At 44.0% G+C, this 10,957-nt stretch overlaps 1 protein-coding gene across 1 annotated transcript in view; it reads left to right on the top strand.

Annotated features, from left to right (window-relative positions):
* Positions 1 to 9,997: 9,997 nt before the first annotated feature.
* CEP250 (centrosomal protein 250) overlaps positions 9,998 to 10,957 on the top strand; it is a 60,382-nt gene continuing 59,422 nt past the window's right edge. The window contains exon 1 of the mRNA XM_060231063.1: positions 9,998 to 10,050. The gene's annotated coding sequence lies outside the window, so the exon portion shown is untranslated. The remainder of the gene's footprint in view (positions 10,051 to 10,957) is intronic.

Below are 10,957 nucleotides of genomic sequence, written 5' to 3'. Positions count from 1 at the left end.
ACAGTTTATACTCCACTAAGTGCCTTCTGGAGTAGAACAAGAATAATACTAATCCTGTACTGAACCTTAGATGCTATTGAGTAATAACCCACCCCCTTCCAGTAAGACTTCTGGAAATATCTCTAGAGCAGGAGTGTCAAACATGCAGCCTGAAGGAGCCCTGGGAAGGCTCCTATCAGGCCTGCGAGCAACTCACTGTCATCTGCTTGCTTCTCCCTCTCTTGCTTCCTTCTGCATCACAGCTTGCTTTGTCAGGCTTGCTCAATCGCACAGGAGCTACAGAGCAAAGCCTCTATTTTCTCAAAGCCTCTATTTTCTCAATTGGCTGTCCAGCACATGAAGCAAATACTTGCAGTGCCCTGCCATTTCATGTTTTTCCCTGTGTCTTAGGCTCAAAGCATTGACCATGATATTTCTATAATGGATGTCAAAAAATCAAAAGTAGGTTTGCAACTTACAGACACACACCTGAACAACACCTGAACAGCATAGTCAAGATTGCTACAGCACAGACAGTGTCTCCAGATTTTGATGCAATGATTCAGAGCAAGAGGTGTCGGTTATCAGAAATAAATAAACAAAATAAATAAACAAAATATTGCAAGAATGCTGATCTTTTAAGCATCTTTTAAGTTTTTAAAAAAATCTTTGCGTTTGTGTCCTTTGTAAAGTTTATATCTCTGCTACCTGTCATTACGTTTTATGACTCACATGGACTGGCCTGACAAGGTCTCTCATTTATGTCAGATCTGGCCCTCATAGCAAATGAGTTTGACACTCTAGAGGCTATTCTATACAATATGCTCTCTCAAGAGCCAGTGTGGCACGGTGGACTCTAATCTGGTGGTGGACTCTAATCTGGAGAACCAAGTTTGATTCCCCACCCATGAAGCCTTGTGGGTGACCTTGGGGCAGTCAGTTCTTTCTCAGAACTCTCTCAGCTCCACCTATCCCACAAGGTGTTTGTTGGGAGGAGAGGAAAAGAAGACAATTGTAAACCGCTTTGAGACTCCTTGGGTAGAGAAAAACAGCATATAAAAACAACTCTTCCTACACTTACCACCAGGGGTCATTTTGTAAAAAAAGAGGTGCCAGAGCTCATTAGCATGACTCATTTGCATATGCCACACACTCTTGACATCACCAGGTGTACTGAATTATATCAACTCAGCATCTACCTTATAATTCAAGAAGCATTTTAGTTGTAATAAGAAAACCTTGTCCCATCATACTTTTAAAATTACTTTATCCTATGTGGCCACAGTGGCGTGATGAAGATTTCTGTGTCTGCTTCATATGATTTGGTTATTTTCCCATTTTTTTGTGGAGAAAAAATATTAGCAAGTTTGTCAGATCTTAAGAGTTCAGCAAAATTCTCATAGGGGGTTTGAACAATGGAGCCCAGAATCAAGTATTTGGGGGCAGGGGTAAGAAAGAAAGAGCACAATAAAATTTAGAGGTTCTGGAGCTCCACTCCCGTGAGCTCCTGCTCAAAATAAGGCCTGGTTACCACTAATCACTTCTGCCTAGATATATTTTTGCAAGTGCTATTGCTAGTTTCTCTGTACTCATGACTACCTGAGGTTGCTATATTTTGCAGAGGGAAGCTTTGATAGTATCATAGGCTCACAGTTTCCTTCTTTCTTGACTGTTCAGTCTGAAACAGGTTTCTGATTTTTTTGCTACATGCTTTATTTGGGTGCAGGTGTGAAACAATTTAAACAAGTTTTCCAGAAGTATCCACAGCAGGGTAGCACTTCTCCAGGTGGTGGGCAAATAGGTTAGTAAAGTTCCATCTCACTTTTATATGAGGACAGGGTTCTAACCTCATTACAGCTTCCCAGAGGCAAGCTGTGCATCATGGGCAGAAACTTTCCATGTGGTATCCATGCTAACCATGAACTGCATGAAGGAAAAAGCAGAAATCGAAGGACTGCTTAGACCTGAGTGCCAAATATATGCCACTACAGGTTACAGCGTCCAAGAATTATTACAAACGTTTAGAATGTCTCACTATATGGAATATCCTGGCATAACCTTAGCTATGGCAGTGCCTGAGAGCTTTACTAAAGTAAACAGAGAAGTGAAGAAAGAATTGTGTGTTTCAGTGTAAAAAGGCTTAGCAAATATATTCAGGCAACATACTTAGACAGTACAGTGCTTCAGAAGCAGCAGTTCTGAAAATGGTTACTATTGCTCTTCAGAGTCTGTGTATAGATAGAGATCGAGACAGAGAAAACCCTTAGCTAGCCTAAAGTATCATAATGATGCAGGAAGGCTAAACAACTTATCTGAAAAGAAATGATAGTTGATAGATCATACCCTCATCTTTGTGCTATGGAACTCAACAGGATGTTAGATAATATCTCATGGATTTTATACTCCCTGTGTACTTTAAGCACCTGCATAGGGTTGCCATCATCCAGGTAGTATCTGGAGATTCCCGCTATTGCAGTTAATCTCCAGATGACCAACATCAGTTCCCCTGGAGAAAATGGTGCACTCTATGGCATTGTACCCTGGTGAGGTACATTCTGTCCCAAAACCACACCTTCTCCAGGCCTCACCCCTCAAATCTCCAGGTATTTCACAACCCAGAACTGGCAACCCTAACCTATGGAAGTTTCCTCAAGGAAAGGAAGCAGCCACCAAAGCAGCCCTTTTACAGTCAGATGCCACAGTTAAGAAGTAGCTTTTTGTGATCAACGAATCAGAAAGCTGCTAATAGATTTCCTAAAATATGCTCTCATGGCAGCGGCCCCTCAAGAGTACAGTATGGATATTGTGGGTTTCTGTGAATGTTACAAGAGACCTGAGGAAGAAGGGGGCCTCTCAGGGGCATGGATGCTGTGGGCTTCTTTGGCATTCGCAAAAAGGTTACCAATAATTTCTGTCCCTTTAAATAATGGAAACCAGATGTTGCTGCTGGCAATGTCTTAACGACTGACATTTCTAATCACTAGAAAGCAGAGTCCAAGGTCTCCAGCTTCTTGAGCTTATAAATCAATAACATTAGTGTCTTAATGCAAGCCGAAACAGAATCTGAAGAAGCAAATGACTGAATGCAAACAATCCCATGGTGTGGAAAACTTAGATCATCACGTGATATGCTTGTCTTGATTAGTGCCAGAAAGTTATAGGAACAAACTGCAGCCATTCTACAAAATCATGTGATGCAAATGTATATTCAAGAGAACTTCAGCTAGCTCTGAAACACATGAACACACCTCTGTATTTTTAAGCTGTTAGCTTTTTTCCTGATCAGTTCCATGTGTTTTTCCTTTTGAAATCAATGCAAACCTTAGAGAGTTTATTATTTTATTACTACTGCTAACTTTTAAAAATTACTTCATATTATAGTTCCAGAAAATCTCTATAGAGGTAGAGTAACAATTTCGGCAAGTTAGAAAGCAGATAGACTTTACACAGTAACAAGGATGTATTACAGAAGAAGTGTGATGTTTTGAAGGAAAATTCCCCTTCCACCCACCCCCACAAGATGTTCTGTTCAAAAAATATGATGTGTGAATAGCATTTAAAAACTCTGAAAGTTGGATATCTAAATTCTTGGGATACTTCTGTAGGTGCTTCTGGAGTTCTGATGGTTTGTAAATGTAAATACTGATATTGGATTTAGCTGGAAAAGTTTATCTGAAATCAATTAGAGTAAACATTATTTCCATATAAATGTGTTTAAGAGTGGAGTATTTGAAATCTAACAGTGCCAGTGCAGAAATATATGGTGACAAGTTATGGAATGGGCACTGGAGATGTGGAGATAAAATGCATGGCCTCATAGATAACCGAAAGCACAGCTCAGCTTTGAGAAATTTCACGGGTAATGCTGATAGATTTTGAAGCTTACCGTTTACTTTCATGAGAAATATCTATTTGCTTTAAAACACACATGAGCAAATGAGGAGATTCTCAAGTTTTGAATTCTTCATACAAAATCAAATCCTTTGCTTGAACCTTGAAACTGTAGAATAATCACAGAATCATAGATTTGTCCCCAACAGGTCCTGACAGACCAACCTCATTTCCTTCTTTGATTGAATGATGAGCTTACTGGATCGAGGGAATGCTGTTGATGTTATTTACCTGGATTTCAGTAAAGCTTTTGACAGGGTTCCCCTGATGTTCTGATGGGTAAACTAGAGGACTGTTGACTGGACTCTAGGATAGGTGGATAGGGAAGTGATTGGAGAACTGCACTCAAAGAGTACTTGTCAATGGCATTTCATCTGAATGCAGGAGGTGTTCAGTAGAGTGCCACAGGGCTTGGTTCTTTTTAATATTTTTATAAACCATCTGGATGAGGGTGTAGAGGAGCTACTCATTAAATTTGCAGATGACACCAAATTGGGAGGAGCAGCAGACAAATCAGAAGATAGAGACAGAATTTAATGAGATCTGAACATACTGGAAAAGTGGGTGGATGTGAACAAAATGCAATTTAACGAGGATATGTGCCAAGTTCTACATATGGTAACAAAAATGAGGAACACACATACTAGATGTATGTGTATGTGAACAAGATCTTGGGGTCTGGGTGGACCGTAAGTTAAATATGAGGAGCCAGTGTGATGCAGGGACAAAAAAGGCTAATGCGATGTAGCCACAAAAACTAATGCTGTGTGTCAACAGAGGCCGTCTTATACTGAATCAGACTCTCAATCCATTAAGAATTGTCTACTTAGACTGGCAGCAGTTCTCTAGGATCTCAGACATAAATCTTTCAGATTACTTAGAGCCTGGTCTTTTTAACTGGATATGACGGTAATGAACGGGTTAACAAGAAAACTAAGGACGGATAGAGCCTGCGTCAGATGATCTGAGGGTGGGGGCCAGAGTGCTCAAAACTCTCAGAGGTGATTGACAGCTAACGGCTGAGGGCAGTTAGTGACAGACAGAGTCTGAGAGAGACTGCTGAAGAGAGCAGTTGGTCTGAGAAGGAGCTGAGACAGGAGCTGAGGAGAGTCTTTGAGAGAAGCAAAGCTCACTGTTCACTCTTTTTAGACAGCCACAGGGCTGTGTGTGACTAGAGAAGAGTCACAGTAAAAGACCTGAGAGGTCACAGACACAGAGACACTTCTCTTAAGAGCTAAAGAGGTGGTTGAGGGAAAGATGTGGGTCTAGAAGTCTGAAGGGCTGGGAGAAGAGACACCAGTCGACTTAAGGGACTTGGCACATTATACCCAAGAGGCCAACCCAGAATAGTGTTGGAGAGTGAAAGCTGTATGATCTGTGAAACCTGAGAGACTTAAGTGAACTAGATATTATAAAGCCTGAACTATGCAGAAACTGTTAACTGCTTGAGATACAATATAGCCCATGTATGTATTTCCCATTCCCCAGTTGAAGATGGTGTGTGTACGTTAATAAATTTCTGTGGTTTACTTTAAAGTTCTCTAGTGCCAGTATATTGGGAAAGCTATCAAAGCTGCTGTGGTCCCCTACCTACAAACTGAGTTTATATCCATCTGAAAGCAAAACAACTCCCCCGAAGAGACTAGTATTGAGAAATCCATATTACACCCACCCCTTGAGTTTCATAGCCGTGAGTTAAAATTCAAGAAGGAGAACTGAGGCGGAAGAGGGGCTGGGTTAGCCATAAGCCGCATATAGAAGCAATCCAGTGAGACCGTGAGGCGCACTGTTATACTGGAAGTGCCAGAGACTGAGCTCAGGACCTTTTAGGGTTGTCAGTCCCTAGTTGGGGGCAAGAAACCTCCCAGTTTGAAGACCCTCTCCCTTATTTAGGGTTATCAGAGAGTGGGCAGGGGGAGGGAAATGTCTCACAGGGTATAATGGAGAATCAATCTGTGGGTATCTGGGGGGGGGTGTTTTTTGAGGTAGAAGCACCAAATTTTCAGCATAGCATCTGGTGCCTCTCCCCAAAGCACCCCCCAAGTTTCAAAAAGATTAGACCATGGGGTTCAATTCTATGAGCCCCCAAAGAAGGTGCTCCTATCCAAATGGAGAAAAGGCATTTTAAAATAATAATAATAATAAGAAGAAGAAGTAGTAGTTTTATTTATATCCCGCCCTCCCCGCCGGAGCAGGCTCAGGGCGGCTAACAGGACATGGTATATACCATGATCAATTATACAATTCATAAAAGATACAGTTAAAATACAGTTTAAAAGTTACATAAAAATTATAAAACCATAGTAAATTAAAGGTGCTACATTCAGTGGGATGTCTATCCAGATGGCTAGATGTCACATTCAGAGTTCCCTATAAGCTTGTTGGAAGAGGGTAGTTTTGCAAGCCCTGCGGAATTGGTTAAGGTCCCGCAGGGCTCGCACTTCCTCCGGTAGCTGATTCCACCAGTGGGGAGCCATTACTGAGAAGGCCTGCTCCCTCGTTACTTTCAATGTGGCCTCCTTTGGTCCAGGGATTTTTAGAAGACTTTGGGAGCTGGATCTCAGTGTTCTCTGGGGAACATATGGAGAGAGGCGGTCCCTAAGGTAGGCAGGTCCTCGGCCATATAGGGCTTTAAAGGTAATAACCAGCACCTTGTAGCGGACTCGGAATACAATTGGCAGCCAGTGCATATAGGCCGCGCGTGTTCCCACGGGGCAGTCCCACTAGCAGTCTGGCCGCCGCGTTCTGCACTAGCTGCAGTTTCCGAGTTCGGCACAAGGGCAGCCCCATGTAGAGGGCATTACAGTAGTCTAATCTCGAGGTGACCGTAGCATGAATCACTGTTGCTAGGTCGCTACGTTCTAGGAAGGGAGCCAACTGCCTCGCCCTTCTGAGGTGGAAGAAGGCGGATTTAGCAGTGGCTGCTATCTATGCCTCCATTGTCAGGGAGGACTCCAGTAGCACCCCCAGGCTTTTGACCGTGCGCACTGGTATCAGTGATGCACTGTCAAAGGCCGGTAGGGAGATCTCTCCCCCCAGCTCGCCGCGACCCACGCAAAGGACCTCTGTCTTCGCTGGATTCAGCTTCAGCCCACTCAGCTTAATCCAGTCCACCACGGCTTGCAACACCCGGTCCAAATCTATAGGGGTGTCGGCGGCCCGCCCGCCCATCAATAGATAGAGCTGGGTGTCATCAGCGTACTGATGGTAACCCAGCCCATGTCTCTGAGCGATCTGGGCATGGGGGCGCATAAAGATGTTAAACAACATTGGGGAGAGAACTGCCCCTTGAGGCACCCCACAATTAAGTGGGTGTCTCTGGGACATCTCTCCTCCAACTGCCACCCTTTGTCCCCAACCCTCAAGGAAGGAGGAAAGCCATTGTAGGGCTAGCCCCTGAATTCCTGCGTCGGCAAGGCGGCGGGTCAGCAGCCAATGATCGACCATATCGAACGCGGCCAATAGGTCTAACAGCAGCAGTACTGCCGAGCCGCCTCGATCCAGGTGTCGCCGGAGATCATCCATGAGGGCGACTAACACCGTCTCCACCCCATGGCCTGGACAGAAGCCGGACTGGTATAGATCCAAGGTGGAAGCGTCATCCAAGAAGCCCTGTAATAGCAATGCCACAGCCCTCTCGATAATTTTGCCCCAAAAGGGCAAATTTGAGACCGGCCGATAGTGAGCCAATTCGGCCGGGTCTGATGTAACCTTTTTCAGGAGAGGGCGGACCACTGCCTCCTTCAGGGGCGTTGGAAAAAAGCCCTCTGAAAGAGATCTATTTATGATGTCCCATATAGGCAGGCAGTCCCTTTAAATGTGATTGCCAGAACTCCCTTTGGAGTTCCAGCATGCTTGTCACACCCTTGCTCCTGGCTCCACCCCCAGTCTCCTGGCTCCACCCCCAAAGTCCTCCGATATTTCTTGAGTTGGATCTGGCAACCCTAGACCTTAAGCAAATGTTCTACCACCAAGCCATGGCCCCTCCTTTACCAATGAAACATATCCTCCCCCCACAAAATATAACAGAACAAAATCCACCTAAATTAGCAACAAGATAACATGTGGGGGGGAGGGGAGTTGCTGAAAGGATTGCCAGGTCCAACTCAAGAAATCTGGGGACTTTGGGGGTGGAGTCAGGAGACTTTGGCACATAGAGGTACATAGAGGACAGAAGTACAAAGGTGCCCCCCCCCCATATCCTTGAATGCAGTAGTAATTAATCAGGCATAAATGACATCTTCTAGCTCCATGCTATCACTAACAAAGATCTGCTATGCTCATAAATATGCTTTGAACTGATGTACTGTGAAGTACAGAAAATTAAGAGTATTAGGAGTTAACTGGTATGAACTGATATAACTTGGAACTATTGGCACAATCTCAAGAGCGCACCTTTGTACTCTTATGGCTTCATTCACACCTGCCTCTTCATACAGCAGTATATTACTCAAGCAGTAGCTTCAGCCTTAAAATACATGTCCACACTACCACTTCAGAACTAAACTACTAATGTTCCTCTTGGGTTCAGTATGAACGCTACAGCACTAGGAGCAGATCCAACAGTAATTCCAACAGTAAATCAATGGAGATTTGCCATTATGAATTCACTTATGTCAATTAATTTGACAACAAAGGTTAAAATACACATTACATTACACTTATTGTTTATACCCTGCCCTACCCCAAAAATTACCTGGGGAAATCATGAGTGGAGCTGTGATGCTCCCCCTCCACACACCATTAAGTTTCCCAGATAAATGTTATTATGTGGATTGGAGAGCTAATAAATAACTACAGTCCAGTAGTTATGCTTTCAGAGCAGCCAACTGCAATTAATTGGTGAAAATTCCAGTTATGGGGTAGCACATCCCTTCAAAGCTCCACTTGTAGTTGTTATGCACTGTGAATGGCAGAAAAAATATATTGTAAATCAACCTTTTTGCATGGTCAAGAATGCAGCAATCTGAACACAAGCATATTCAAAACAGCCTTTCTGTTTTTTCATAAATGAACATCAACACTGGGCTCAAAAAGTGGGCTCAGTGACATATGTCAAATTTGTCAAAGATATCAACAGGCATTAAGAATTTCTAGAACTTTACATGACATAACATCAATCCTAACTAACGTTAGAAGTTCAATCAGAACTTCAGGTATCTGAAGTCTACACACCAAAGCTTACACCTTGAATAAAACTTTGTTGGTCTTAAAACTGCCACTGGACTTAAATTTTATTCTGCTGCTTCAGACCAACCCAACTTACGCAACTAAATTCAACTTCAGTCAGAAATAGGTCCTTTTGATTTCAACTTTCAACTGGGATCTGTTCCCAAGTCTTGTTATTATGAGCAAGTCGCATCGAATTAAATGGAACCGGGTGCCTATCAGGCTCGTAGTTTTACAGCTCGGTTCTTTGCAGAACTCGGCCGATTCCAGTGGTTTAAACTTTAAAGGCACCTGTATATGCTACGAGCAGAACAACAACAAAAAGTATGTCTGGAAATTGCAAATTGCAAGGACAGGAGCAGTCGCTGTAGACCCAGCCAGCGGACATGGCGCTGTTTTAGAGACGTGATGCGAGTGAACCCAGGAGGACCACGATGACGAAGAAGTAAGACCCAATGGCTCAAACGGTGAGCGTGCCATACTGTGGTTGCTCCCCTTGTTTTTCGCCTGAGGGGTTGCTATGAGAGGCCTAGTCTAGTTGCTCAGGAAATCCCGACCGCCGGCAGGAAGGGGAGCGGGGGGCGGATTGTGGCTAGCAGCGGCAGCATTGGTTACCGGAGTCTGAGCAACGGGCTGGGCCTTCCCGCATTTTCAAGCGGCCGGAGCCAGTTGTATGCACATGTGTCGGCTTAGAGATATTGTCTGCGCGACCCTCTCTTTTTTTCAGGGTTGCATGCGCTCCAAAGGCCCGGGCAACCAAGGACATGGCGCTGTTCTAATGGGGAGTGCAAAAAACAAGCCGTTCCTCCGCTCCTGCTAGGCGGGCGGGTTTCCGTTGTAGGAGTTTGGGGCGTGTAATATGACTCTGACGGCAGGCGCGACCTTTTTTCTCCGCCCCACGAGAGCCCCCAGGCGGGGGCGGGAAAGGAAGTTTCACCGGCCCTGCTGAGGTGAGCATCTCTGGCGCATGTTCAGGCACATCGCGTAGTGGGCGGGGAGGCTTGGGGTTTGGTAAGTCAGAGGTAGAAGAAGGGTAATATAGTCTGCCTTTGGCAAAGTTAAGTATTGCTATGACTTCTTAGTTCCTGTATCTGTTCTTGTAAATTTCAAAATTGTGATGTGTAGCTAATTTTTTTTTTAAAACCTGTAATTCAAAAGATTGCAATGCTGTATTCAAATTATTTCCTCCTTTGAAAATAAGCCCAAGTAAACAGGCACAGCATTGGTCTGGGAAAGTTTTATAGTAGGTATATCAATATATTGTGTTCGTTGAAGTATTATTAGGGTAACATGAAATCTGAGATGCGAGGCTTTATGTGCTTGAGCAGAAGGGCTACACTCCTGTGCACTTTCTAAGAACACTAATTTCTGTGGTACTTCCAATGGAAGTTTTATCTAATGTCCCTTGAAGAGTTGAGAGATGTTGAGGATAGGTGGCTGAAATCTGCCTCTGACTGACTTCACACCTCGTTCATGGAATTCTTACATTGTCATTCCATGTTGGAATTTGCATTAATCCTATATGCACATGGGGCAGTTCTACAAGAATGTAATTTGTTGTGGTGGAGAAGTAACTCCTTAATTAAAAAGTTCATAAGGTGGCCTGCTGGTGGGAAACTTGTGAATGGTGGGTCTGCGTGCCCACCTAAAGGTGGTGGCAGAATTGGTAAAGGCATTGATTTACACAGACTGCTTGAGGAAATCATCTTTGGATCTTGGTGTCTGTGGAAAACATTTCTAGTTGAAACATAATGGCCTTTTAGTTGAATACTTTTCCCCTCAAGGCACAAACAAAAAACTCCCAGCTGCATATGCTGTCCAGCACCACTAGGAGAAAAGAGCTGGCCAGGAAGGACACATGGGCTCCTGTTGGGGGAGAGGCAGGCTGTTAGAAAGGGGTATGTGAGTGGAGGATGTG

The sequence above is a fragment of the Heteronotia binoei genome, chromosome 2 (assembly GCF_032191835.1).
Source record: "Heteronotia binoei isolate CCM8104 ecotype False Entrance Well chromosome 2, APGP_CSIRO_Hbin_v1, whole genome shotgun sequence".
NCBI lineage: Eukaryota > Metazoa > Chordata > Lepidosauria > Squamata > Gekkonidae > Heteronotia > Heteronotia binoei.
This window is presented reverse-complemented; position numbering and strand designations above follow the sequence as displayed.